Raw genomic sequence first — 24,868 nt, 5'->3', positions numbered from 1 at the left:
TAGAAACTTGTCAGGATGTGTTTATCAAAAATCTTCAATAATGTTCCAACCGGAGAATTTTTATGTCGTTAGAAAAGCAATGGAACGAGAGCCAACTCTCGTGACCGCGCCTCAGAGCCTGTGGCACTCTGCCAGACACCTGTCTCATTCCTCGCTCATTCCTCGCTCATTCGGTCCCACTTCACAGTAGAAGCCTGAAACAACTGTCTAAAGACTGTTGACATCGAGTGGAAGCCTTAGGAAGTGCAACATAACCAATATCCCACTGTATCAACAATAGGGTCTGAGGTAGAAAACAACAAGCCTCAGATTTCTCACTTCCTCGTTGGATTTTTGTCAGGTTCTCTCCTGCCATATGGGTTCTGTTATACTCACAGACATCATTCAAACAGTTTTAGAAACTTTAGAGTGTTTGCTATCCAATTCCACATGGGACAGAGTAGCAGGCAGTTTACTCTGGGTACCTTATTCATCCAAGCTACTCAATACTGCCCCCAAGAAGTTAATGATATTCACATCGTAACAGATTTTTTTCCCCTCATTATTTTACCAGGTCATTTGACTGATAACACATTCTCATTTACAGCAATGTCCTGGGGAATAGTTACAGGGGAGAGGGATGAATGAGACAATTATAAACTGGGGATTATTAGGTGACCATGATGGTTTGATGGCCAGATTGGGATCAGGACACCAGGGTTAACACCCCTACTCTTACAAGTGCCATGGGATCTTTAATGACCTCAGAGAGAGTCTGGACATCCATTTAACATCCCATCTGAAAGACAGCATCAGAAGCAAGCCAGCAGTGGTATGCAGGTGGTATGCTGCAGGATACTCACAGACTCAGAGACTGCATGAGCAGAGCACATGTAGAGCAAGCTGAGAGCGACAGACAGAGAGGACAAGTCAATAATTTCTGATTTTGGGTTTCGGGCAGGGCAGGGCCAGGCCTTAACCTTTGAATCCTATCCTGTGGGCAAACTACCTCTACCAAACCCAAATTCCCCAATATGACATCAGGGTTGTGTTCAGTATGGAGAAAACATATTTAAACGGTGTGAAACTGTGGTACTAACTTGCCCAATGAAAACACAGATATTAGTTTTCCATTGCAAAGCATTTTGCTAGCGTGTTCCCTACTGAACACAACCCAGATCTGAGTAATGCAAGATGAAACAATAAATCAACCCTGGATTGAGTCCTAGACACGGAAAGGCCTTTGTTCACACAAAAAAATCATGCTTTGGCAACTGGAGATTCAGTGCTATATAGGCATGCAGGTTAATTTCTTTAATATGCTTAAATAATATTTCTCCATTACAGAAGTCTTTGAATGATTTTCAAAGCTTTTGTGAAACTATCAACATGCTCCAGTGAAGGCCAAAATGAGGATAAATCTGCTGTAATATAGCCTAATTTATTCTATCTTCCCAATTAGCCAGGACGACTATTGACAGATAATGATCCAACCTGGATAATTAACCGTCCTAAATTGTATTAAAAAGTCTCCTCTCCATGGTGGGCCCAGTCTGGCACTAATATGATAGATGAAACAGCGATAAACAACAGCAGTCAATTACAGCAGTTATAAATAACCTCAACTAATTAAGGCCTTCAGGTAGGTTTGGGAATGGAACTGTGGTCCCTCAGTTGACAACATTAATCCCTCTGTAGCTTTACAATAGTTTCACTGTGTTCCTTTGACTTTGTCTCCTTCCCAAATGGCATCTTATTCATTATATTAAGGGCATAGGGCTCTGGTCAAAAGTAGTGCACAATGTAGGCAATATGGCATTTGGGACTTAACTTTCTTCTCCTTGTCCTATCTCGCAACTATTTCCAACCAATCCTATACTGTAAATTCCCACTTGCCACACAAAGTCATTTCAATGTGGATAATTGGGTAATATTTGGTTGAGACATTGCTCAATGGGACTACAGCCATGGCCAAATGTTTTGAGAATGAACAAATATACATTTTCGCAAATTCTGCTGCCTCAGTTTGATGGCAATTTACATATACTCCAGAATGTTATGAAGAGTGATCAGGTGAATTGTAATTAATTACAATGTCCCTCTTTTCCATGCAAATTAACTGAAAAACATTCCCACTGCATTTCAGCCCTGCAACAAAAGGACCAGCTGACATCATGTAAGTGATTCTAGCGTTAACACAGGTGTGAGTGATGACGAGGACAAGGCCGGAGATCAACCTGTCATGCTGATTGAGTTCGAATTACAGACTGGAAGCTTCAAAGGGAGGATTGTGTTTGGAATCATTGTTCTTCCTCTGTCAATCATGGTTACCTGCAAGGAAACACGTGCCATCATCATTGCTTTGCACAAAAAGGGCTTCACATGCAAGGACATTGCTGCCAGTAAGATTGCACCCAAATCAACCATTTATCGCATCATCAAGAACTTCAAGGAGAGCGGTTCAATTGTTGTGAAGAAGGCTTCAGGGCACCCACCCAAGAAAGTCCAGCAAGCGCCAGGACCGTCTCCTAAAGTTGATTCAGCTGCGGGATCGGGGTGCCACCAGTACAGAGCTTGTTCAGGAATGGCAGCAGGCAGGTGTGAGTGCATCTGCATGCACAGTGAGGCAAAGACCTTTGGAGGATGGTCTGGTGTCAAGAAGGGCAGCAAAGAAGCCACTTCTCTACAGGAAAAACATCAGGGACAGACTGATATTCTGCAAAAGGTACAGGGATTGGACTGCTGAGGACTGGGGTAAAGTAATTTTCTCTGATTAATCCCCTTTCCGATTGTTTGGGGCATCCGGAGAAAAGCTTGTCCGGAGAAGACAAGGTGAGTGCTACCATCAGTCCTGTGTCATGCCAACAGTAAAGCATCCTGAGACCATTCATGTGTGGGGTTGCATCTCACCCAAGGGAGTGGGCTCACTCACAATTTTGCCTAAGAACACAGCCATGAATAAAGAATGGTACCAACACATCCTCCGAGAGCAACTTCTCCCAACCATCCATACAATGCCTTTTCCAGCATGATGGAGCACGTTGCCATAAGGCAAAAGTGATAACTAAGTGGCTCGGTGAAGAAAACATCGATATTTTGGGTCCATGGCCAGGAAACTCCCCAGACCTTAATCCCATTGAGAACTTTGTGGTCAATCCTCAAGAGGCGGGTGGACAAACAACCCACAAATTCTGACAAACTCTAAGCATTGATTATGCAAGAATGGGCTGCCAACAGTCAGGATGTGGCCCAGAAGTTAATTAAGTATTATCACTATGCTTTCAACCATTTAAAAGCACAGTTCAAATAGTAATCCAATGTCTGATTGTTTATTTATACAACAGATTAATGTATTATCATTGTGCAGAATTAAATTACCTGGATTGCAGTTTAGATTACATTAAAGACATGGTGCAAGTGATCAAAGCCACCAGATGTAAACATTTAAAAGATGTCCAAGCAGATCTCCTGCGTGGATAGTATCATCTGAGTCGTTGGCTTAATCCCATTATTTTTGAATCCAACATATAATTTGTTAACTTCTGAAGGTATCGGGGGCAGCATTTTTACTTTTGGATAAACAGCGTGCCCAATTTAAACTTTCTGCTACTCATGCCAAGAATATAAGATACACATAATTACTAGATTTGGATAGGCAACACTCTGAAGTTTCTAAAACCGTTTGAATCATGTCTGTGAGTATAACAGAACTTTTGTAGCAGGCAAAACCCCGAGGACTAAACGTTCAGAATAAACAATTTTTAGGTCCACCTGTTCAGTGAGATCTCATTGGGAAACGATATTTCTTAGGAATTGATTTTCAGTTCCTACCGCTTCCACTGGATGTCACCAGTCTTTGGTTGAGGTTAGTCCTTTGTGCAATGAAGAAGTACGGCCATCTAGGAACTGTGTAACACTGTTGAGAGTTGCTCAAGACTTGAAAGGTAGCGTTGGTTTGTTGTCTTCCTGTATTGAACACAGATAGAACTGTCTTCAATTTGATCGATTATTAACGTTTACAAATACCTAAAGTTGTATTACAAAAGCAGTTTGAAATGTTTTGGCAAAGTTTACAGGCAACTTTTGAAATATTTTGTAGTGACGTTGCACAATTTGGAAGCTGTTTTTTTCTGGATCAAACGCGCAAAATAAATGGACATTTTGGATATATATGGACGGAATTAATCGAACAAAAGGACCAATTGTGATGTTTATGGGACATATTGGAGTGCCAACAAAGGAAGCTTGTCAAAGGTAAGGCATGTTTTATATTTTATTTCTGCGTTTTGTGTAGCGCCTGCAGGGTTGAAATATGCTACCCTCTTTGTTTAGTGTTGTGCTATCATCAGATAGCTTCTTATGCTTTCGCCGAAAAGCCTTTTTAAAATCTGACGTTTTGGCTGGATTCACAACGAGTGTAGCTTTATTTTACTATCTTACATGTGTGATTTAATGAAAGTTTGATTTTTAGATCATTTTATTTGAATTTGCAACGCTGCATTTTCCCTGGCTTTTGGCTAAGTGGCACGCAAGCGTCCCCTATACCATAAGTTAACTTGTAGACAAGTTAATAGGCTAAATTGATTGTATTTCAAAAGTGATATTGAATTGTGTTTGGTTGTGAACACAACCACATATCAACATTTGACGAAGATTTATTTTCTGCTTGGATAGTTCCCAGTTTGTCTGCAAATTAATAATTGATATGGTGGATTCATGTCTCGATCTTAAACAAAATCAAAGTTAAAGAATAGCACTAAATCAAATCAAAGTTCAAATCCACTTTAAAAAAAGTTTGATTTGATTTAGTCCTATTCTTTAATCCAACAACATTTTACAGTCCTGTAATATCCTGATTAGTACTGAAAATGTGTGATTAATGATGTTCACTTCCTGGTTTTCAACCATATTTGAATGTGTGTTAAAAATACAGTACTCCAATAATGAAAACCACTTGATCATTTTACCAAATGGCATTGGTTGAGATGATTAAATGCCAAACAAAATGAATGTGTTTAATTTAACTTAAAATTGGTTGTCAAAATGAGCTCATCTGTCTGTGGCACAGATGAAACCATCCAAGCAGAAAATACAACTCCTTCAAATGTTGATATTTGGTTGCGTTGATAACCAAACACAATTCCATATCACAAAATATCATGACATTTGAAATTAACCAGAGCTTGCAAATTGCATTACTTAACAACAACGCTACAAATATAAATTAAACTACATCACATTTTGAAGTTTACTTTCCTTGATATGTCTAAGGAAAGTCAAAATAAGTTGTGTGGTTCAGAGGTGCAGTATGTATTGAGTTTCACAGTGCTAATGTTTTCTAGCTAGTTTCTCTCACTGGCTTTAGCCACGGTGGGAGCAGGCCTGTCAAGGCAAGTCCAGGAGGGTTGCCTAGCAGTACGTGCCTCGCAAATTCACAAATTCCCATGATGCTACATGACCAAAACTATGTGGACACCTTCTCATCAAACATCTCATTCTAAATTCATGGGCATTAATGTGTACTTTGTCCCCCCTTTTCTGCAATAACAGCCTCCAATCTTCTGGGAAGGCTTTCCACTAGATGTTGTAACATTGCTGCGGGGACTTGGTTCCATTAAGCTACAAACGCATTAGTGAGGTCGGGAACTGATGTTGGGCGATTAGGCCTGGCTCGCAGTCGGTGTTCCAATTCATCCCAAAGGTGTTTGATGGGGTTGAGGTCAGGACTCTGTGCAGGCTAGTCAAGTTCTTCCACACCGATCTCAACAAACCATTTCTGTATGGACCTTGCTTTGTGCACAAGGGCATTGTCCTTCTAAAACAGGAAAGCACCTAACCCAAACTGTTGCCAAAACGTTGGAGGCACAGAATTGTCGAGAATGTCATTGTATGCTGTAGTGTTAAGATTGCCCTTCGCTGGAACTAAGCGGCCTAGCCTGAACCATGAAAAACAGCCCCAGACCATTATTCCTCCTCCACCAAACTATACGGTTGGCACTATGCATTCTGGCAGGTAGCGTTCTCCTGGCATCCGACCAAAGCCGTATTCGTCCGTCAGATTGCCAGATAGCTTCAGCGTGATTCATCACAATTCATCACTCGAGAGAACATATTTCCACTGCTCCAGAGTCTAATAGCGGCACTCTATATACCATTCTAGACTACGCTTGGCATTGTTCATTGTGATCTTAGGTTTGTGTGCGGCTGCTCGGCCATGGAAACCCATTTCATGAAGCTCCTGATGAACAGTTATTGTGCTGACGTTGCCTCCAGAGGCTGTTTGGAACTCAGTAGTGAGTGTTGCAGCCGATTGTTACGAGCTACACGCTTCAGCACTCGGCAGTCCTATTCTGTGAACTTGTGTGACCTACCACTTCTTGGCTGAGCCGTTGTTGCTCCTAGATGTTTCCACTTCACAATAGCAGCACTTAGAGTTGACCTGGGCAGCTCTAACAGGGCATACATTTGACCAATGTGGCATCCAATGGTGGCATCCAAACGGTGCCACGTTGAAGTCACTGAACTCTTCAGTAAGGCCATTCTACTCCCAATGTTTGTCTATGGAGATTGGATGGCTGTGTGCCCAATTGTATACACCTGTCAGCAACGGGTGTGGCTAAAAAAAACAAATCCACTTATATGAATGGGTGTCTTAAGTTTATACAGTGGGGCAAAAAAGTATTTAGTCAGCCACCAATTGTGCAAGTTCTCCCACTTAAAAAGAAGAGAGGCCTATAATTTTCATCATAGGCACACTTCAACTATGACAGACAAAATGAGGGAAAGAAATCCAGAAAAATCACATTGTATGAATTTTAATGAATTTATTTGCAAATTATGGTGGAAAATAAGTATTTGGTCAATAACAAAAGTTTCTGAAATACTTTGTTATATACCCTTTGTTGGCAATGACAGAGGTCAAATGTTTTCTGTAAATCTTCACAAGGTTTTCACACACTGTTGCTGGTATTTTGGCCCATTCCTCCATGCAGATCTCCTCTAGAGCAGTGATGTTGTGGGGCTGTTGCTGGGCAACACAGACTTTCAACTCCCTCCAAAGATTTTCTATGGGGTTGAGATCTGGAGACTGGCTAGGCCACTCCAGGACCTTGAAATGCTTCTTCTGAAGCCACTCCTTCGTTGCCCGGGCGGTGTGTTTGGGATCATTGTCATGCTGAAAGACCCAGCCACGTTTCATCTTCAATGCCCTTGCTGATTGAAGGAGGTTTTCACTCAAAATCTCACGATACATGTCCCCATTGATTCTTTCCTTTACACGGATCAGTTGTCCTGGTCCCTTTGCATTTAAACAGCCCCAAAGCATGATGTTTCCACCCCATGCTTCACAGTAGGTATGGTGTTCTTTGGATGCAACTCAGCATTCTTTGTCCTTCCAGCACGAGTTGAGTTTTTACCAAAAAGTTATATTTTGGTTTCATCTGACCATATGACATTCTCCCAATCTTCTCCTGGATCATCCAAATGCTCTCTAGCAAACTTCAGATGGGCCTGGACATGTACTGGCTTAAGCAGGGGGACACATCTGGCACTGCAGGATTTGAGTCCCTGGTGGGGTAGTGTGTTACTGATGGTAGGCTTTGTTACTTTGGTCCCAGCTCTCTGCAGGTCATTCACTAGGTCTCCCCGTGTGGTTCTGGGATTTTTGCTCACCGTTCTTGTGATCATTTTGACCCCACGGGGTGAGATCTTGCGTGGAGCCCCAGATCGAGGGAGATTATCAGTGGTCTTGTATGTCTTCCATTTCCTAATAATTGCTCCCACAGTTGATTTCTTCAAACCGAGCTGTTTACCTATTGCAGATTCAGTCTTCCCAGCCTGGTGCAGGTCTACAATTGTTTCTGGTGTCCTTTGACAGGTCTTTGGTCTTGGCCATAGTGGAGTTTGGAGTGTGACTGTTTGAGGTTGTGGACAGGTGTCTTTTATACTGATAAAAAGTTCAAACAGGTGCCATTAATACAGGTAACAAGTGGAGGACAGAGGAGCCTCTTAAAGTTACAGGTCTGTGAGAGCCAGTAATCTTGCGTGTTTGTATGTAACCAAAATACTTATTTTCCACCATAATTTGCAAATAAATTCATTAAAAATCCCACTGTGATTTTCTGGATTTTTTATCCTAATTTTGTCTGTCATAGTTGAAGTGTGCCTATGATGAAAATAACAGGCCTCTCTCATCTTTTTAAGTGACAATTGGTGGCTGACTAAATACTTTTTTGCTCCACTGTATATACACTTTTGTATATACAGTGTATGCTAGATTTGGACATAACAATTAGCTTGAAAGCATTATGGCATTCACTAATTCTAAACTATTTGCATATAATAGAATTTCGGTTGTAGACGAAGATCCTATTTATTCAATCTTTAAATCACTGACAACGATGAGATCACTGACAACGATGAGATCGCCTATAGGGAGGAGGTCAGAAACATGGCAGTGTGGTGCCAGGATAAAACTCTCTCAATGTAACCAAGACTAAGGAGATGATTGTGGACTGCGGGAAAAGGAGGACCGAACACGCCCCCATTCTCATCGACGGGGCTGTAGAGGAGCAGGTTGAGAGCACCAAGTTCCTTGGTGTCCACATCAAAAACAAACTAGAATGGTCCAAACACACCAAGACAGTCGTGAAGAGGGCACGACAAAGCCTATTCCCCCTCAGGAAACTAAAATGATATAACCATATCTACATGTACATACTACCTCAATCAGCCTGACTAACCGGTGTCTGTATATAGCCTCACTACTTTTAGCCTCTACTGTTTAAAGCCTGTCTTTTTACTGTTTTATTTCTTTACTTGCCTATTGTTCACCGAATACCTTTTTTTCACTGTTGGTTAGAGCCTGTAAGTAAGCATGTCACTGTTGTATTCGGCACACGTAACCAAAAACACACAAAAAAACCTTTGATTTGATTCGCATACCGCCCCAACAGATCCAAAGATGACCCAATCTCAACCACACTACACACTTCCCTTTCCCACCTGGACAAAAATGCTGTTCATTGACTACAGCTCAGCTTTCAAATGATTGTGGACTACAGCAAAAGGAGGACTGAGCCACTCCCCCATTCTCATCGAAGGGGCTGAAGTGGAGCAAGTTGAGAGCTTCAAGTTCCTTGGTGTCCACATCACTAACAAACTATCATTGTCCAAACACACCAATAAAGTCGAGAAGAGGGCACAACAACGCCTAATCCCTCTCAGGCGGCTGAAAAGACTGCATGCTTTCCCGAATCATAGTGGGATGACCACACAACATATCACGTAACTCCAAGTTTACTTCAATATGATGGTTATTATATCAATATTTTTTCGCATAATACATTTTAACGTCACTAAAAGATCCCACCATGTCGAACAAAAAAATCTTCAGGCATTTATTAAATTGTACTGGCATTTCATATACACTACCGTTCAAAAGTTTAGGGTCATATAGAAATGTCCTTGTTTTCCATGAAAACAGACATGAAATGAGTTGCAAAATGAATAGGAAATATAGTCAAATTGACATGGTTGTAAGAAATATTTTTTTTATTTAAATAATAATTATGTCTTTCAAACTTTGCTTTGGTCAAATAATCCTCCAATTTGGCTCCAATTAAGCATCCGTCTGTTACGGTTTTCTAGGTGTGAAGGAGAGTCGTACCAAAATGCGGCGTGTAGATTACGATCCCATGTTTAATAAACTGAAGCAACACGAATCCAAATACAAACACTACAAAAACAATAAACGTAACGAAAACCGAAACAGCCTAATACTCGTGCAAACTAATACACAACGGACACTTAGGACAATAGGACAATCACCCACGAAACACTCAAAGAATATGGCTGCCTAAATATGGTTCCCAATCAGAGACAACGATAAACACCTGCCACTGATTGAGAACCACTTCAGACAGCCACAGACTTATCTAGAACACCCCACTAAGCTACAATCCCTATTCAAAACACACCACATACAAAAACCCATGCCACACCCTGGCCTGACCAAATAAAATAAGAAAAACACAAAATACTTAGACCAGGGCATGACACCGTCCAAAGGGTATGGCATGGCGTTGCAAAATGGAGTGAAAGCCTTCCTTCAAGATCCCTTTTACCCTGTACAAATTTCCCACAACCAAAGAACCCTCAAACCATTCAAATGCATGCACCACTCCAAGTATATTTTCATTTTTTCTGCATCTCACAAATGTTCTTCTTTGTGATCCTAACACCTCAAAGTTAGATTTGTCTGTCCATAACACTTGTTTCCTATCTTTCTCTGTCCAGTGGCTGTGTTCTTTTGCCCATCTTAATCTTTATTTTTATTGGCCAGTCTGAGATATGCCTTTTTTGCATCTGGTGTTTGGCAGGTACTATTTAATGAAGCTGCCAGTTGAGGACATCTGTTTCTCAAACTAGACACTAATGTACTTCTCCTCTTTCTCAGTTGTGCACCGGGGCCTCCCACTCTTTCTATTCTGGTTAGGGAAAGTTTGCGCTGTTCTGTGAAGGGAGTAGTACACAGCATTGTATGAGATCTTCAGGTTCTTGGCAATTTTTAGCATGGAATAGCCTTCATTTCTCAGAACAAGAATAGACTGACGAGTTTCAGAAGTTCATTCTTTCTGGCCTTTTTGAGCCTGTAATCGAACCCACAAATGCTGATGCGCCAGATACTCATTTTATTTTATTGCTTCTTTAATCAGAACAGTTTTCAGCTTTGCTAACATAATTGCAAAGGGTTTTCTAATGATTAATTAGCCTTTTAAAATTATGAACTTGGATTCGCTAACACAACGTGCCATTGGAACACAGGAGGGATGGTTGCTGATAAAGGGCCTCTGTACGCCCATGTAGATGTTCCATAAAAAAATATTTAAAAAAAATCAGCTACAATAGTAATTTACAACATTAACAATGTCTACACATTTCTGATAAATTTGGTGTTATTTAAATGACCAAAAAAATATGCATTTCTTTCAGAAACAAGGTCATTTCTAAGTGACCCCAAACCTTTGAGCAGTAGTGTAGGTGCTGGGCTAATAAAGAATACTAGTAAAGAAAAAGAAGGCCTGATACACTGTTAAAGCTCCCAATTCACAGCTTTGTTGACAATGTTTCAATCCATAACGGATGTTCCTCAGGTCAAGCAAACAACTTGAGTGCTCACATCCCAAAATATACACATGTCCCCTGACATGAGCATTATGGACATGACACATTGTGGGTGCAAAAACAAATTTGTATCTCTAATAATGTAATATCAATGAGGTGGGCACATAGTAGTTAAATAAAATATACCTTTACAAAATGACCAAGACAAATCAAAGTGACATATTTATTTAAGAAATGGTCTGATATCAAACTCTTGGTTCAGAACTCTAGGAGACAAGCTACACAAACAATGAATCCAATACCATTCCCTCCACAATAATAGAATATCAATATTTCCCCCCTCCTAGGATTCTAAACATGTTCAATAACAATGTATATCATAGAGTTAATGTTGTGATGAGCCTCCATGAAATACGCAGCCACAGGGTTTCTCTGGTCAAGAGTCCTGATATTACTCCTGTGTTCTGCTATCCTTGTTTTCAGAGCTCGTTTCATTTTTCCTACATAGCATAGACCACAAATGCACTTGATCAGGTCTATTGATCAGGTATTAAAACAATTGTAATGATGCTCTTAATCTTAATGCCCTTGCTCGTAATAGGGTGATTGAACATTGTGCATTTGTTTGTTAAGTTACACCTGGTACATCCGGTGCATCTATAATTACAGTCTGGCACATTGTCTAGGAAGGTACTACGTGGATCAGACCTCACCACTATTTGAATGATGTTGGGGGCGAGTCTGAAGACTACCCGTGAAAGTTCTTTGAACGGCTTTTCCAGTTGTGGATCAGTGTTCAAGATGTGCAAGCGTTTAATGATGCGGTTGAAATGTTTACCAAGTGGAGAGTACTGAAGGAAGCATTGAACGCGTTGGTCAGGATGGTGGGGTGGTTTAGTTGTGAGGCTGTCATCCTGGGTCATATGTTTATAATGATGCCTTGCGTCATGCAGCCATTACTCCCGCTGCCTGAAACAGTCATCCAGATAGTCAGCTTTTTTGTCGTAGTCACTCTGTGTACTACAAATCCTGCATATGCGACTGTATTGGCTGATGGGGAGGCTCTTTTTTAGAAAGCTGTCAAAAAAACTTTAATGCGCATCAAAGGTGAGGGTGAATTTAAAATGTTCACTGCTTGTATTGATGAAGGATTGGAATCAAGGAAGTTCCTCTGCTGTGCCCTGGAATAGAAGGAATACATCATCAATGAAGTGTTTCCAGAGCCTGACACGGCGCAAGAATGGATTGTTAGGGATTAAAAAATAAAAATAAACAGCCCCACATACAGATTGGCATAATTCAGTGTCATTCTACTACCCATAGCAGTTCCCTTCTGTTGAATGAACATGTAATATACAAATATGAAAAAGTTAGTCTCAACTGGTTAATATCAACCAGTTCAACAATACAGTTAGTGCTAGGGGGTGTGCCAGTGGGTCGTTGATTAAGACGGCATGCCATGGCTTCTAGACCTCCCTGATGGGGGATATTAGTATACAGGGATTCAACATCAAAGCAAGCCATAAGCATATCCCCATTCATATTTGGCATTGGCTTGAGGGTGTCAATCATGTCCATAGAACATTGTACATATGCAGGGAGTGACACCACACTGGGTTTTAGAAAGAAATCTACAAAAGCAGAACTATTTTCAGTTAATGAGCCAATGGAAATGGACCAACTAACGGGTGTGCAATGTGTAGGCCCGCTGCCTGTACATTCTGAACCTTGTTTTAAGTCAGTAGGTCATATGACCAAAGAGCTATTGAAATTCAAAAATGTAAATAAATATTCTAAAATAGTGCAAGATGTAAATCGACAAAAAAAGGTGCAATTTGTGTCTATGCCATTGGGTTAGCTACAACCAGTTTTGAAAGTATTAGGAGTAATGGTTAAAGAGCTATTGAAATTTGTCACTGTGTTGACGGTCCCTAACTGCTAATAAAGGACGTAAGGAAAACTACTGGAGAGCATCCATTGAAAATCCAACCTGAAATGGACTTTGCCTCGGTGTGCATGAAGGAGTCTTTCAGTTTGGAGTGCCATAAGGAAATACCATCTATAGAAAGGTTTGTGGCACATCCTTAAAAACATACAGTTGAAGTCGGAAGTTTACATACACCTTAGCCAAATAAACTGAGTTTAAATGTATCATTCCTGACATTTAATCCAAGTAAAAATGTCCTGTCTTAGGTTACTTAGGATCACCACTTATTTTAAGAATGTGAAATTTCAGAATAATAGTAGAGAGAATAATTTCAGCTTTTATTTATTTCATCACATTCCCAGTGGGTCAGAAGTTTACATACACTGAATTAGTATTTGGTAGCATTGCCTTTAACTTCTTTGGGATAGGGGGCAGCATTTTCACTTTTGGATGAAAAGCGTGCCTCCTACTCAGTCCCAGATGCTAATATATGCATATTATTAGTATTTTTCTATAGAAAACACGGAAGTTTCTAAAACTGTTTGAATGATGTCTGTGAGTATAACAGAACTCATATGGCAGACAAAAACTGAGAAAAAAAATCCAAACAGGAAGTGGGACATTGAGGTTTGTCGTGTTTGAACTCAGCCCCTATCGAATATACAGTGGGATTGGGGTCATTTTGCACTTCTTAAGGCTTCCACTAGATGTCAACCGTCTTTAGAACATTATTTCAGGCTTCTACTGTGAAGGGGGCCGAATGAGAGGAGATTGAGTCAGAGGTCTGGCAGCAGCCTCGATCTCAGTCATGTGCATTCATATGAAGAAGCTCTCATTCCATTGCTTTTCTAAAGACAATGGAATACTCCGGTTGGAACATTGAACATTTATGATAAAAACATCCTAAAGATTGATTCTATACTTAGTTTGACAAGTGGATTTGTTTACCAAATGCCTTAACAAAATAAGCTATTTGGACATAAATGATTAACTTAGTCGAACAAATCAAGTATTTATTGTGGAACTGGGATTCCTGGGAGTGCATTCTGATGAAGATCAAAGTTAAGTGAATATTTATAATGCTATTTCTGACTAATGTTGACTGTGAAACATTGCGGATATTTCTTTTGGCTGGTTTGGGCTCTGAGCTCCGTACTCAGATTATTGCATGGTATGCTTTTTTTGTAAAGTTTTTTTGAAATCTGACAGTTGCATTAAGGAGAAGTGTATCTAAAGTTTCATGCATAACACTTGAATTTTCATAAACATTTTTTATGAGTATTTCTGTGAATTGATGTGGCTCTCTGGAAAATCACTGCATGTTTTGGAACTACTGAACATAAAACGCCAATGTACAATGAGAATTTTGTATATAAATATGCACTTTATTGAACAAAACATACATGTATTGTGTAACATGAAGTCCTATGAGTGTCATCTGATGAAGATCAAAGGTTAGGGATTAATTCTCTCTCTATTTGTGCTTTTTTGTGACTCCTCTCTTTGGCTGGAAAAATGGCTGGGTTTTTCTGTGACTTGTTGGTGACCTAACATAATCTTTTGTGGAGCTTTCGCTGTAAAGCATTTTTGAAATCAGACTAATTAAAGAGAATTGTATCTTTAAAATGGTGCCTAATACTTGTATGTTTGAGAAATTTGATTTATGAGATTTGTTATTTGTATTTGGCACCCTTCAATTTCATTGGCTGCTGGCGAGGGGTTCCGCTAGCGGAACAGGGAACCCCAGTCCTAGACTAAATTGTTTAATTTGGGTCAAACGTTTTGGGTAGCCTTCCACAAGGTTCCCACAATAAGTTGGGCCACTCCAATACCTTGACTTTGTTTCCCTTAAGCCATTTTGCCACCACTTTGGATGTATCATTAGGGTCATCGTTCATTTGTAAGACCCATTCGCGACCAAGCCTCAACTTCCTGACTGATGCCTTGAGATGTTGCTTCTAAATATCCACATATTTTTCCTACGTCATGATGCTACCTATTTTGTGACGTGCACCAGTCCCTCCTGCAGCAAAGCACCCCCAAAACATGATGCTGCCACCCCCGTGCTTCATGGTTGGGATAGTTTTTCCTCCAAAATAACAATGGTCATTATGGCCAAACAGTTCTATTTTTGTTTCATCAGACCAGAGGTCATTTCTCCAAAAAGTACGATCTTTCTCCCCATGTGCAGCTGCAAACCGTAGTCTGGCTTTTTTTAATGACAGTTTTGGAGCAGTGGCTTCTTCCTTGCTGAGCGGCCTTTCAGGTCATGTCGACATAGGACTCGTTTTCTGTGTATATAAATATTTTTGTACCTGTTTACTCCAGCATCTTCACAAGGTCCTTTGCTGTTGGTCTGGGATTGATTTGCACTTTTTGCACCAAAGTACGTTCATCTCTAGGAGACAGAACGCGTCTCCTTCCTGAGCAGTATGACGTCTGCTTGGTCCCATGGGGCTTATACTTGCGTACTATTGTTTGTACAGATGAACGTGGTACCTTCAGGCTTTTGGAAATTGCTCCCCAGGATGAACTAGACTTGTGGTCTGCAATTTTTTTCTGAGGTCTTGGCTGATTTCTTCTTTCCCGTGATGTCCAGCAAAGAGGCACTGAGTTTAAAGTTTCGGAAGTCTTGGCTGATTTCTTTTGATTTTCCCATGATGTCAAGCAAAGAGGCACAGAGTTTGAAGGTAGGCCTTGAAATACATCCACAGGTACACCTCCAATTGAATAAAATGATGTCAATTAGACTATTCGAAGCTTCTAAAGCCATGACATAATTTTCTGGAATTTCCCAAGCTGTTTAAAGGCACAGTCAACTTAGTGTATGTAAACTTCTGACCAACTGGAATTGTGATAGAGTGAATTATAAGTGAAATAATCTGTCTGTAAACAATTCTTGGAAGAATTACTTGTGTCATGCACAAAGTTGATGTACTATCCAACTTGCCAAAACTATAGTTTGTTTGCAAGAAATTTGTGGAGTGGTTGAAAAACAAGTTTTAATGCCTCCAACCTCAGTGTATGTAAACTTCCGACTTCAACTGTAGGTGCTGGGCTGATAAAGAATACTTGTAAAGAACAAGACCCACACACCATCACAACAATTTATTTGAAATACAAATGTTACATTTTGGGGATTGTAAAAAGTGATGAATAATTTAAATACAGTTATTAAGTAACGAGTCCTTAGTCCATGTCCTTAGTAGTGATCTTCAATTGTAATATTGTACAGTTGTTTTGTGTAACAATGTTTTATCTCGACCCAAATGTATACCATTATTGTACGGCACAACAGCATGATGTGTGTGTGTGCTGTCCCCCAAGATAGCCGTAGTGTGTCAGTGAATATCTATTGGTTAGGTCTGGCACTGTCTTATAGACAGATCTGTTTTAATACCACTTAAGACAGACAGTGTCGCACGCATGCTTTGTTTTTCTTAGATTGCAATCTGAGTGTGCACATCAAGTTCAGCGAAGGCTTTCGTCTGATGTTTGGACTGTTGGGTTCATGAAATAATATAAATAAATTGTAATAATCAACCTATCTTGTGAAGTCTTATCTTGTGAAATAGTACATATTTAGAGAATAGGGCTTTGTTTCAATGTGCTATTTGAAAAATGGATATACTGTATTATTGTACATTATCTGACGTGATTTGTTTTCTGAAATACATTATTTGAAATTCAACATCGTATCTTGATCGTGTGTGTCGAAAAGGAAGGGTATGGGATGGTAGAGAAGGCAGAATTTAAATTAGGACGACACTGAAATTAACTCAAGGATTACTTCAATTACCCAGATTCTGGGTCAATCCCCCAACCTAATGTGCTGGGTTTATGTTACACCCCAACACACTGGGTTGCTTTAACCAACAAAATAGTCTAATTTACCCAGCAGTTGTGTGGTGGTTCATTTCTTTACTATCAAATGAGGAGAGGCAAACATATCACACAAATCAGAGTTATCCTTAAACTAAACCATTAATAGTGAGAGCTTTGCAATAGCAATGGCTTGTCGACGAATCACTGTCTCTTTGATGATGTGGCAACACAAAGGCTACTGAGATATTTCATAGCAAAGATCCACCCCCTAGTCGACATAACAAACCAGAGTTGTTTTGAACGTGTCACAAGGTGAGACTTTTTAAATGAGAAAGGAGTATCCCATAGCCAGATAACATTCACTATAAATTATCATTCAGTTTGGCCCCTAGGACAAGGTTCCAATCTCATTCCTGGTCCTTCATAGCACAAAAACGTCAACTCATCCAATGGCATTAATCAATTGTCAACTCCAGATACTCCCATCTCAAGTAAAACCCCTTCTTTATCCCACTCCTGGACGAGCTCACTGAGGGTAGTGAGCCTCTAGGTCATACACTATCCCAGGATAAGTGCAACATCAGAGATGACATATAATGGTTCCAGACACTACAACACACATTCCCCAATGCTAAGGGAGGGAGTGACTGGCGCAGACATTGTGGAGACAAGTAATTGGTTCCCCATTAATCACGCCATCCCTTCACATGGTTTAAGAATGGGTAAAGACACTTTCACATTTGAAGACAATGTTCCCTCCTGTCCTCTTCCCTTTCCAATATCCTGCATAGTACCAGGGACATGTGAAAGACAAGCCTGACCTCTCCCCTCACTGTGCCCCAGGTGACTCAACCCCAGCTGAGGGAAGAGGTGCAACTGCCAACACCAGAGTCCAAAGGGATACATTCTAATAACAAGTATATCACAGAAGCATATTATGCAGATAAGACATCTTAATTATCTATGTTACACAACTAATTCTGATTCTCCGGCCACAGGTTGAATTAACCCAATGCTGTCCAATATTGACCGCTGGGTTGTTGAAAGTCATTTTAACCCAGCATTGTTTTGAGAAACAATAATAATAATAATAACTTGCTGTATTAGGTATAACTCAATTTCTACCTCTTAAAGATGCCGTCACGTTCGTCCTAATGATTGGACTAAAATGCAGCGGGGTATGTTTCCATCCCTTTTATTTGGAAGAGAAACTTAAAGAACAAAAACAATAAAGCAAACAAACGAAACCTGAAGCTAATATAATGCTCACTGGCAACTATACCTATACAAAATCCCACAAAGCACAATGAGAAAACGGCACTCACCTCAGGGCGAGTGCGGGGAGGAGGCACAGGATGTACTGGACTGTGGAGGCGCACTGGAGGCCTGATGCGTGGGACCGGTACAGGTGGCAGCAGGCTGATGACACGCACCTCAGGGCGAGTGCGGGGAGGAGGCGTAGGACGTACTGGACTGTGGAGGCGCACTGTGGAGACAGTGCTTATGGCTGGCGTAGGATATACTGGGCCGTGGACGCGCACTGGAGGTCTGGAGCGTAGAGCTGGCACAACGCGTCCTGGCTGGATGCTCACTTTAGCCCGGGAAGTGTGGGGCACTGGCACAGGACACATTGGGCTGTGAAGGCGCACTGGCGACACTGTGCGTATCTCTGCAAAACATGTTGCCAGACTGGTCCCATGCTCCTCACGGTGACTGTCTTCCTCCAGACACCAAAACATCCACTCTACCTCATCACTCCCCTCTCACAATACTCCTCACTCAGGTCCCAATATTCCTCTTTGCTCTCAGACTCGCCCCTCAGCTTCGCCAACCAACCCGTGTGCCCTGCTGTCTCTCGGGCTTCCGTCGTGGTGGAATCTTCTGTCACGTTCGTTAGCGTGCTATGTTTCCATCCCTTTTATTTGGAAGAGAAACTTAAAGAATAAATACAACCGAACCGTGACTCTAATAGAATGCTCACTGGCAAATATACCTAGACAAGGTCCCACAAAGCACAATGGAAAAATGGCTACCTAAATATGATCCCCAATCAGAGACAACGATAAACAGCTGCCTCTGATTGGGAACCACACTAGGCCAACATATAAATATAATTCACCTCGATAACCCACCCTTAAACCACACCCCGACCTAACCAACATAGAGATTAAAAGCTCTCTATGGTCAGGGTGTGACAGATGCCATAATGTAATGCATTTTTTTTATCGTTTCAGTACATGCCTTCAACAAGCTTTCGATGAAGGACTTCCACAGGCCCGCCATCTCAGAAAGTTCACTCAAAAAGTCAATAGTTATGAACTGGGTTTGATTTTTCATTTTTTTACATTGTTTGTATTATCTTTTAAACTTCCATTGGTTAATATATTGCTCAGTTGTCACTTGGCACATCTAAATAATAATGTAGCTGTCCCTTTAAACATTCTAAGTTCCACATCCCCATAGTGTTAACATTTCTCTAGCGTAAATGTTGTAGCTACATACAAATATTAAAGAAACAATTTATTTGAAAAATATCCGGTCTTTGCTGTTTTCTTCATTACCATGCTGATGATTTCAAGTTGTATTGGATTTATTTTTATCTGTTAAAGACATTGCATACATGTTGTTTAGTATATTTAAGCATTTAGTATGTTTAATTTTTTTCTCTGAAGTAAGTTCATTTAAAGTTATGTGAATGGATGTATTTAGAGACATTTCAATGTTGTTCAACACACAGTAACCAAAATCCTGATATAATTTGTAAATTCATACTGAGTTTGCAGCAAACAGAATTTTCACCACAAGTTTCCTGGAATTGTTTGCTAGAAGTTCACAAGTTGTTGCACATTTACCGCAACAGTTTGCCACAAAACTAATTTGCATGTGAAAATATGAGCTTCTGAAACCTGTTTTTTTCGGTAAAGGAGCGATTACAGCTGTGAGTCTTCTTGGGTAAGTCTCAAAGAGCTTTGCACACCTGTATTGTACAATATTTGACCATTATTCTATCAAAATTCTTCAAGCTCTGTCAATGTGTTGGGGATCATGGCTGGACAGCAATTTTCAAGTCTTGCCATATATTTTCAAGCCATAAATTTTAAGTCAAAACTGTAACTTGGCCACTCAGGAACATTCACTATCTTCTTAGTAAGCATCTGCTGTGTAGATTTGGCTTTGTGTTGTAGGTTATTGTCCCGCTGAAAGGTGAAGTCCTCTCCTAGTGTCTGGTGTAAAGCAGACTGAAGCAGGTTTCCGTCTAGGATTTTGCCTGTGCTTAACTACATCCCATTTCTTTTCATCCTGAAAAACTCCCCAGTCTTTGCCGATTTCAAGCATACCCATACCATGATGCAGTCACCACCATGCTTGAAAAATATGGAGGCAGTTACTCAGTGATATCTTGTGTTGCATTTGCCCCTAACATAAAGCTTTTCATTTAGTCCAAAAAGTGTATTCCTTTGCCATGTTTTTTGCAGTACTTACTTTAGTGCCTTGTTGCATACGTGGACATGTTTTGGAATATTTTTATTCTGCATATTTGTATTCTTCTTTTCATTCTGTCATTTATGTCATTATTGTGGAGTCACTTCAATGTTTTCTATCTATCCTCAGTTTTCTCCCATCGTAGCCATACTCTTATCCAGAGCGACTTACAAATTGGTGAATTCACCTTATGACATCCAGTGGAACAGCCACTTTACAATAGTGCATCTAAATCATTTAAGGGGGGGGTGAGAAGGATTACTTTATCCTATCCTAGGTATTCCTTAAAGAGGTGGGGTTTCAGGTGTCTCCGGAAGGTGGTGATTGACTCCGCTGTCCTGGCGTCGTGAGGGAGTTTGTTCCACCATTGGGGGGCCAGAGCAGCGAACAGTTTTGACTGGGCTGAGCGGGAACTGTACTTCCTCAGTGGTAGGGAGGCGAGCAGGCCAGAGGTGGATGAACGCAGTGCCCTTGTTTGGGTGTAGGGCCTGATCAGAGCCTGGAGGTACTGCGGTGCCGTTCCCCTCACTGCTCCGTAGGCAAGCACCATGGTCTTGTAGCGGATGCGAGCTTCAACTGGAAGCCAGTGGAGAGAGCGGAGGAGCGGGGTGACGTGAGAGAACTTGGGAAGGTTGAACACCAGACGGGCTGCGGCGTTCTGGATGAGTTGTAGGGGTTTAATGGCACAGGCAGGGAGCCCAGCCAACAGCGAGTTGCAGTAATCCAGACGGGAGATGACAAGTGCCTGGATTAGGACCTGCGCCGCTTCCTGTGTGAGGCAGGGTCGTACTCTGCGGATGTTGTAGAGCATGAACCTACAGGAACGGGCCACCGCCTTGATGTTAGTTGAGAACGACAGGGTGTTGTCCAGGATCACGCCAAGGTTCTTAGCGCTCTGGGAGGAGGACACAATGGAGTTGTCAACCGTGATGGCGAGATCATGGAACGGGCAGTCCTTCCCCGGGAGGAAGAGCAGCTCCGTCTTGCTGAGGTTCAGCTTGAGGTGGTGATCCGTCATCCACACTGATATGTCTGCCAGACATGCAGAGATGCGATTCGCCACCTGGTCATCAGAAGGGGGAAAGGAGAAGATTAATTGTGTGTCGTCTGCATAGCAATGATAGGAGAGACCATGTGAGGTTATGACAGAGCCAAGTGACTTGGTGTATAGCAAGAATAGGAGAGGGCCTAGAACAGAGCCCTGGGGGACACCAGTGGTGAGAGCGCGTGGTGAGGAGACAGATTCTCGCCACGCCACCTGGTAGGAGCGACCTGTCAGGTAGGACGCAATCCAAGCGTGGGCCGCGCCGGAGATGCCCAACTCGGAGAGGGTGGAGAGGAGGATCTGATGGTTCACAGTATCGAAGGCAGCCGATAGGTCTAGAAGGATGAGAGGAGAGGAGAGAGAGTTAGCTTTAGCAGTGCGGAGCGCCTCCGTGATACAGAGAAGAGCAGTCTCAGTTGAATGACTAGTCTTGAAACCTGACTGATTTGGATCAAGAAGGTCATTCTGAGAGAGATAGCGGGAGAGCTGGCCAAGGACGGCACGTTCAAGAGTTTTGGAGAGAAAAGAAGGAAGGGATACTGGTCTGTAGTTGTTGACATCGGAGGGATCGAGTGTAGGTTTTTTCAGAAGGGGTGCAACTCTCGCTCTCTTGAAGACGGAAGGGACGTAGCCAGCGGTCAGGGATGAGTTGATGAGCGAGGTGAGGTAAGGGAGAAGGTCTCCGGAAATGGTCTGGAGAAGAGAGGAGGGGATAGGGTCAAGCGGGCAGGTTGTTGGGCGGCCGGCCGTCACAAGAAGCGAGATTTCATCTGGAGAGAGAGGGGAGAAAGAGGTCAGAGCACAGGGTAGGGCAGTGTGAGCAGAACCAGCGGTGTCGTTTGACTTAGCAAACGAGGATCGGATGTCGTCGACCTTCTTTTCAAAATGGTTGACGAAGTAATCTGCAGAGAGGGAGGAGGGGGGGGAGGATTCAGGAGGGAGGAGAAGGTGGCAAAGAGCTTCCTAGGGTTAGAGGCAGATGCTTGGAATTTAGAGTGGTAGAAAGTGGCTTTAGCAGCAGAGACAGAGGAGGAAAATGTAGAGAGGAGGGAGTGAAAGGATGCCAGGTCCGCAGGGAGGCGAGTTTTCCTCCATTTCCGCTCGGCTGCCCGGAGCCCTGTTCTGTGAGCTCGCAATGAGTCGTCGAGCCACGGAGCGGGAGGGGAGGACCGAGCCGGCCTGGAGGATAGGGGACATAGAGAGTCAAAGGATGCAGAAAGGGAAGAGAGGAGGGTTGAGGAGGCAGAATCAGGAGATAGGTTGGAGAAGGTTTGAGCAGAGGGAAGAGATGATAGGATGGAAGAGGAGAGAGTAGCGGGGGAGAGAGAGCGAAGGTTGGGACGGCGCGATACCATCCGAGTAGGGGCAGTGTGGGAAGTGTTGGATGAGAGCGAGAGGGAAAAGGATACAAGGTAGTGGTCGGAGACTTGGAGGGGAGTTGCAATGAGGTTAGTGGAAGAACAGCATCTAGTAAAGATGAGGTCGAGCGTATTGCCTGCCTTGTGAGTAGGGGGGAAGGTGAGAGGGTGAGGTCAAAAGAGGAGAGGAGTGGAAAGAAGGAGGCAGAGAGGAATGAGTCAAAGGTAGACGTGGGGAGGTTAAAGTCGCCCAGGACTGTGAGAGGTGAGCCGTCCTCGGGAAAGGAGCTTATCAAGGCATCAAGCTCATTGATGAACTCTCTGAGGGAACCTGGAGGGCGATAAATGATAAGGATGTTAAGCTTGAAAGGGCTGGTAACTGTGACAGCATGGAATTCAAAGGAGGCGATAGACAGATGGGTAAGGGGAGAAAGAGAGAATGACCACTTGGGAGAGATGAGGATCCCGGTGCCACCACCCCGCTGACCAGAAGCTCTCGGGGTGTGCGAGAACACGTGGGCGGACGAAGATAGAGCAGTAGGAGTAGCAGTGTTATCTGTGGTGATCCATGTTTCCGTCAGTGCCAAGAAGTCGAGGGACTGGAGGGAGGCATAGGCTGAGATGAACTCTGCCTTGTTGGCCGCAGATCGGCAGTTCCAGAGGCTACCGGAGACCTGGAACTCCACGTGGGTCGTGCGCGCTGGGAACACCAGATTATGGTGGCCGCGGCCACGCGGTGTGGAGCGTTTGTATGGTCTGTGCAGAGAAGAGAGAACAGGGATAGATAGACACATAGTTGACTGCTACAGAAGAGGCTACGCTAATGCAAAGGAGATTGGAATGACAAGTGGACTACACGTCTCGAATGTTCAGAAAGTTAAGCTTACGTAGCAAGAATCTTATTGACTAAAATGATTGAAATGATACAGTACTGCTGGAGTAGGCTAGCTGGCAGTGGCTGCGTTGTTGACTTTGTAGGCTAGCTGGCAGTGGCTGCGTTGTTGACACTACACTAATCAAGTCGTTCCGTTGAGTGTAATAGTTTCTACAGTGCTGCTATTTGGGGGCTAGCTGGCTAGCTAGCAGTGTTGATTGCGTTACGTTACGTTAAAAGAACGACAATAGCTGGCTAGCTAACCTAGAATATCGCTCTAGACTACACAATTGTCTTTGATACAAAGACGGCTATGTAGCTAGCTAGCTACGATCAAACAAATCAAACCGTTGTACTGTAATGAAGTGAAATGAAAATGTGATACTACCTGTGGAGCGAAGCGGAGTGTTGACCGGGTTGTTGATGTTCTATTCGGTAGACGTTGGCTAGCTGTTGGCTAGCTAGCTAGCAGTATCTCCTACTTTAAGGATGACAAATAGCTGGCTAGCTAACCTCGGTAAATTAAGATAATCACTCTAAGTCTACACACTCTAAACTACACAATTATCTTGGATACGAAGACAGCAAAGACAACTATGTAGCTAGCTAACACTACACTAATCAAGTCGTTCAGTTGAGTGTAATAGTTTCTACAGTGCTGGTATTCGGTAGACGGTGGACGTTAGCTAGCTGCTGGGCAGATAGCAGTGTAGACTACGTTAGGACGACGAAATACGATAATTACGCAATTATCTTTGATACAAAGACGGCTATGTAGCTAGCTAAGAAGATATTGCTAAGATTAGACAAATCAAACCGTTGTACTATAATGAAATGTAATGAAAAGTTATACTACCTGCGGACCGAAGTGTAGATGCGACCGCTCGCTCCAACCCGGAAGCTAAATTTTAAAATCACTAATGGCCTCATGGTGACATCCCTAAGCAGTTTCCTTCTTGCCCTGCATCTCAGTTCAGAAGAATGTCTGTGTCTTTGATGTGTGTGGGTTGTTTAATACATAATCCACAGCATAATTATTAACTTGACAATGCTTAAATATATATCCAATGTCTGATTTGTTATTGTTACCAATATACCAATCACTACTCTTCTATATGAGGCTTTTGAAAATCTCCCTGGTCTTTGTAGTTGAATCTGTGATTGAAATGGAATACTTGATTGGGGGACCTTACAGAGGATGTATGTATGGGGGACAGATGACGGGATAGTCATTCAAAAGACCATATTATTTC

This window comes from Oncorhynchus masou, chromosome 11, assembly GCF_036934945.1.
Source record: "Oncorhynchus masou masou isolate Uvic2021 chromosome 11, UVic_Omas_1.1, whole genome shotgun sequence".
Classification (NCBI taxonomy): domain Eukaryota; kingdom Metazoa; phylum Chordata; class Actinopteri; order Salmoniformes; family Salmonidae; genus Oncorhynchus; species Oncorhynchus masou.
The sequence above is the reverse complement of the archived record's forward strand: the minus strand, read 5'-3'. Positions refer to the sequence as shown.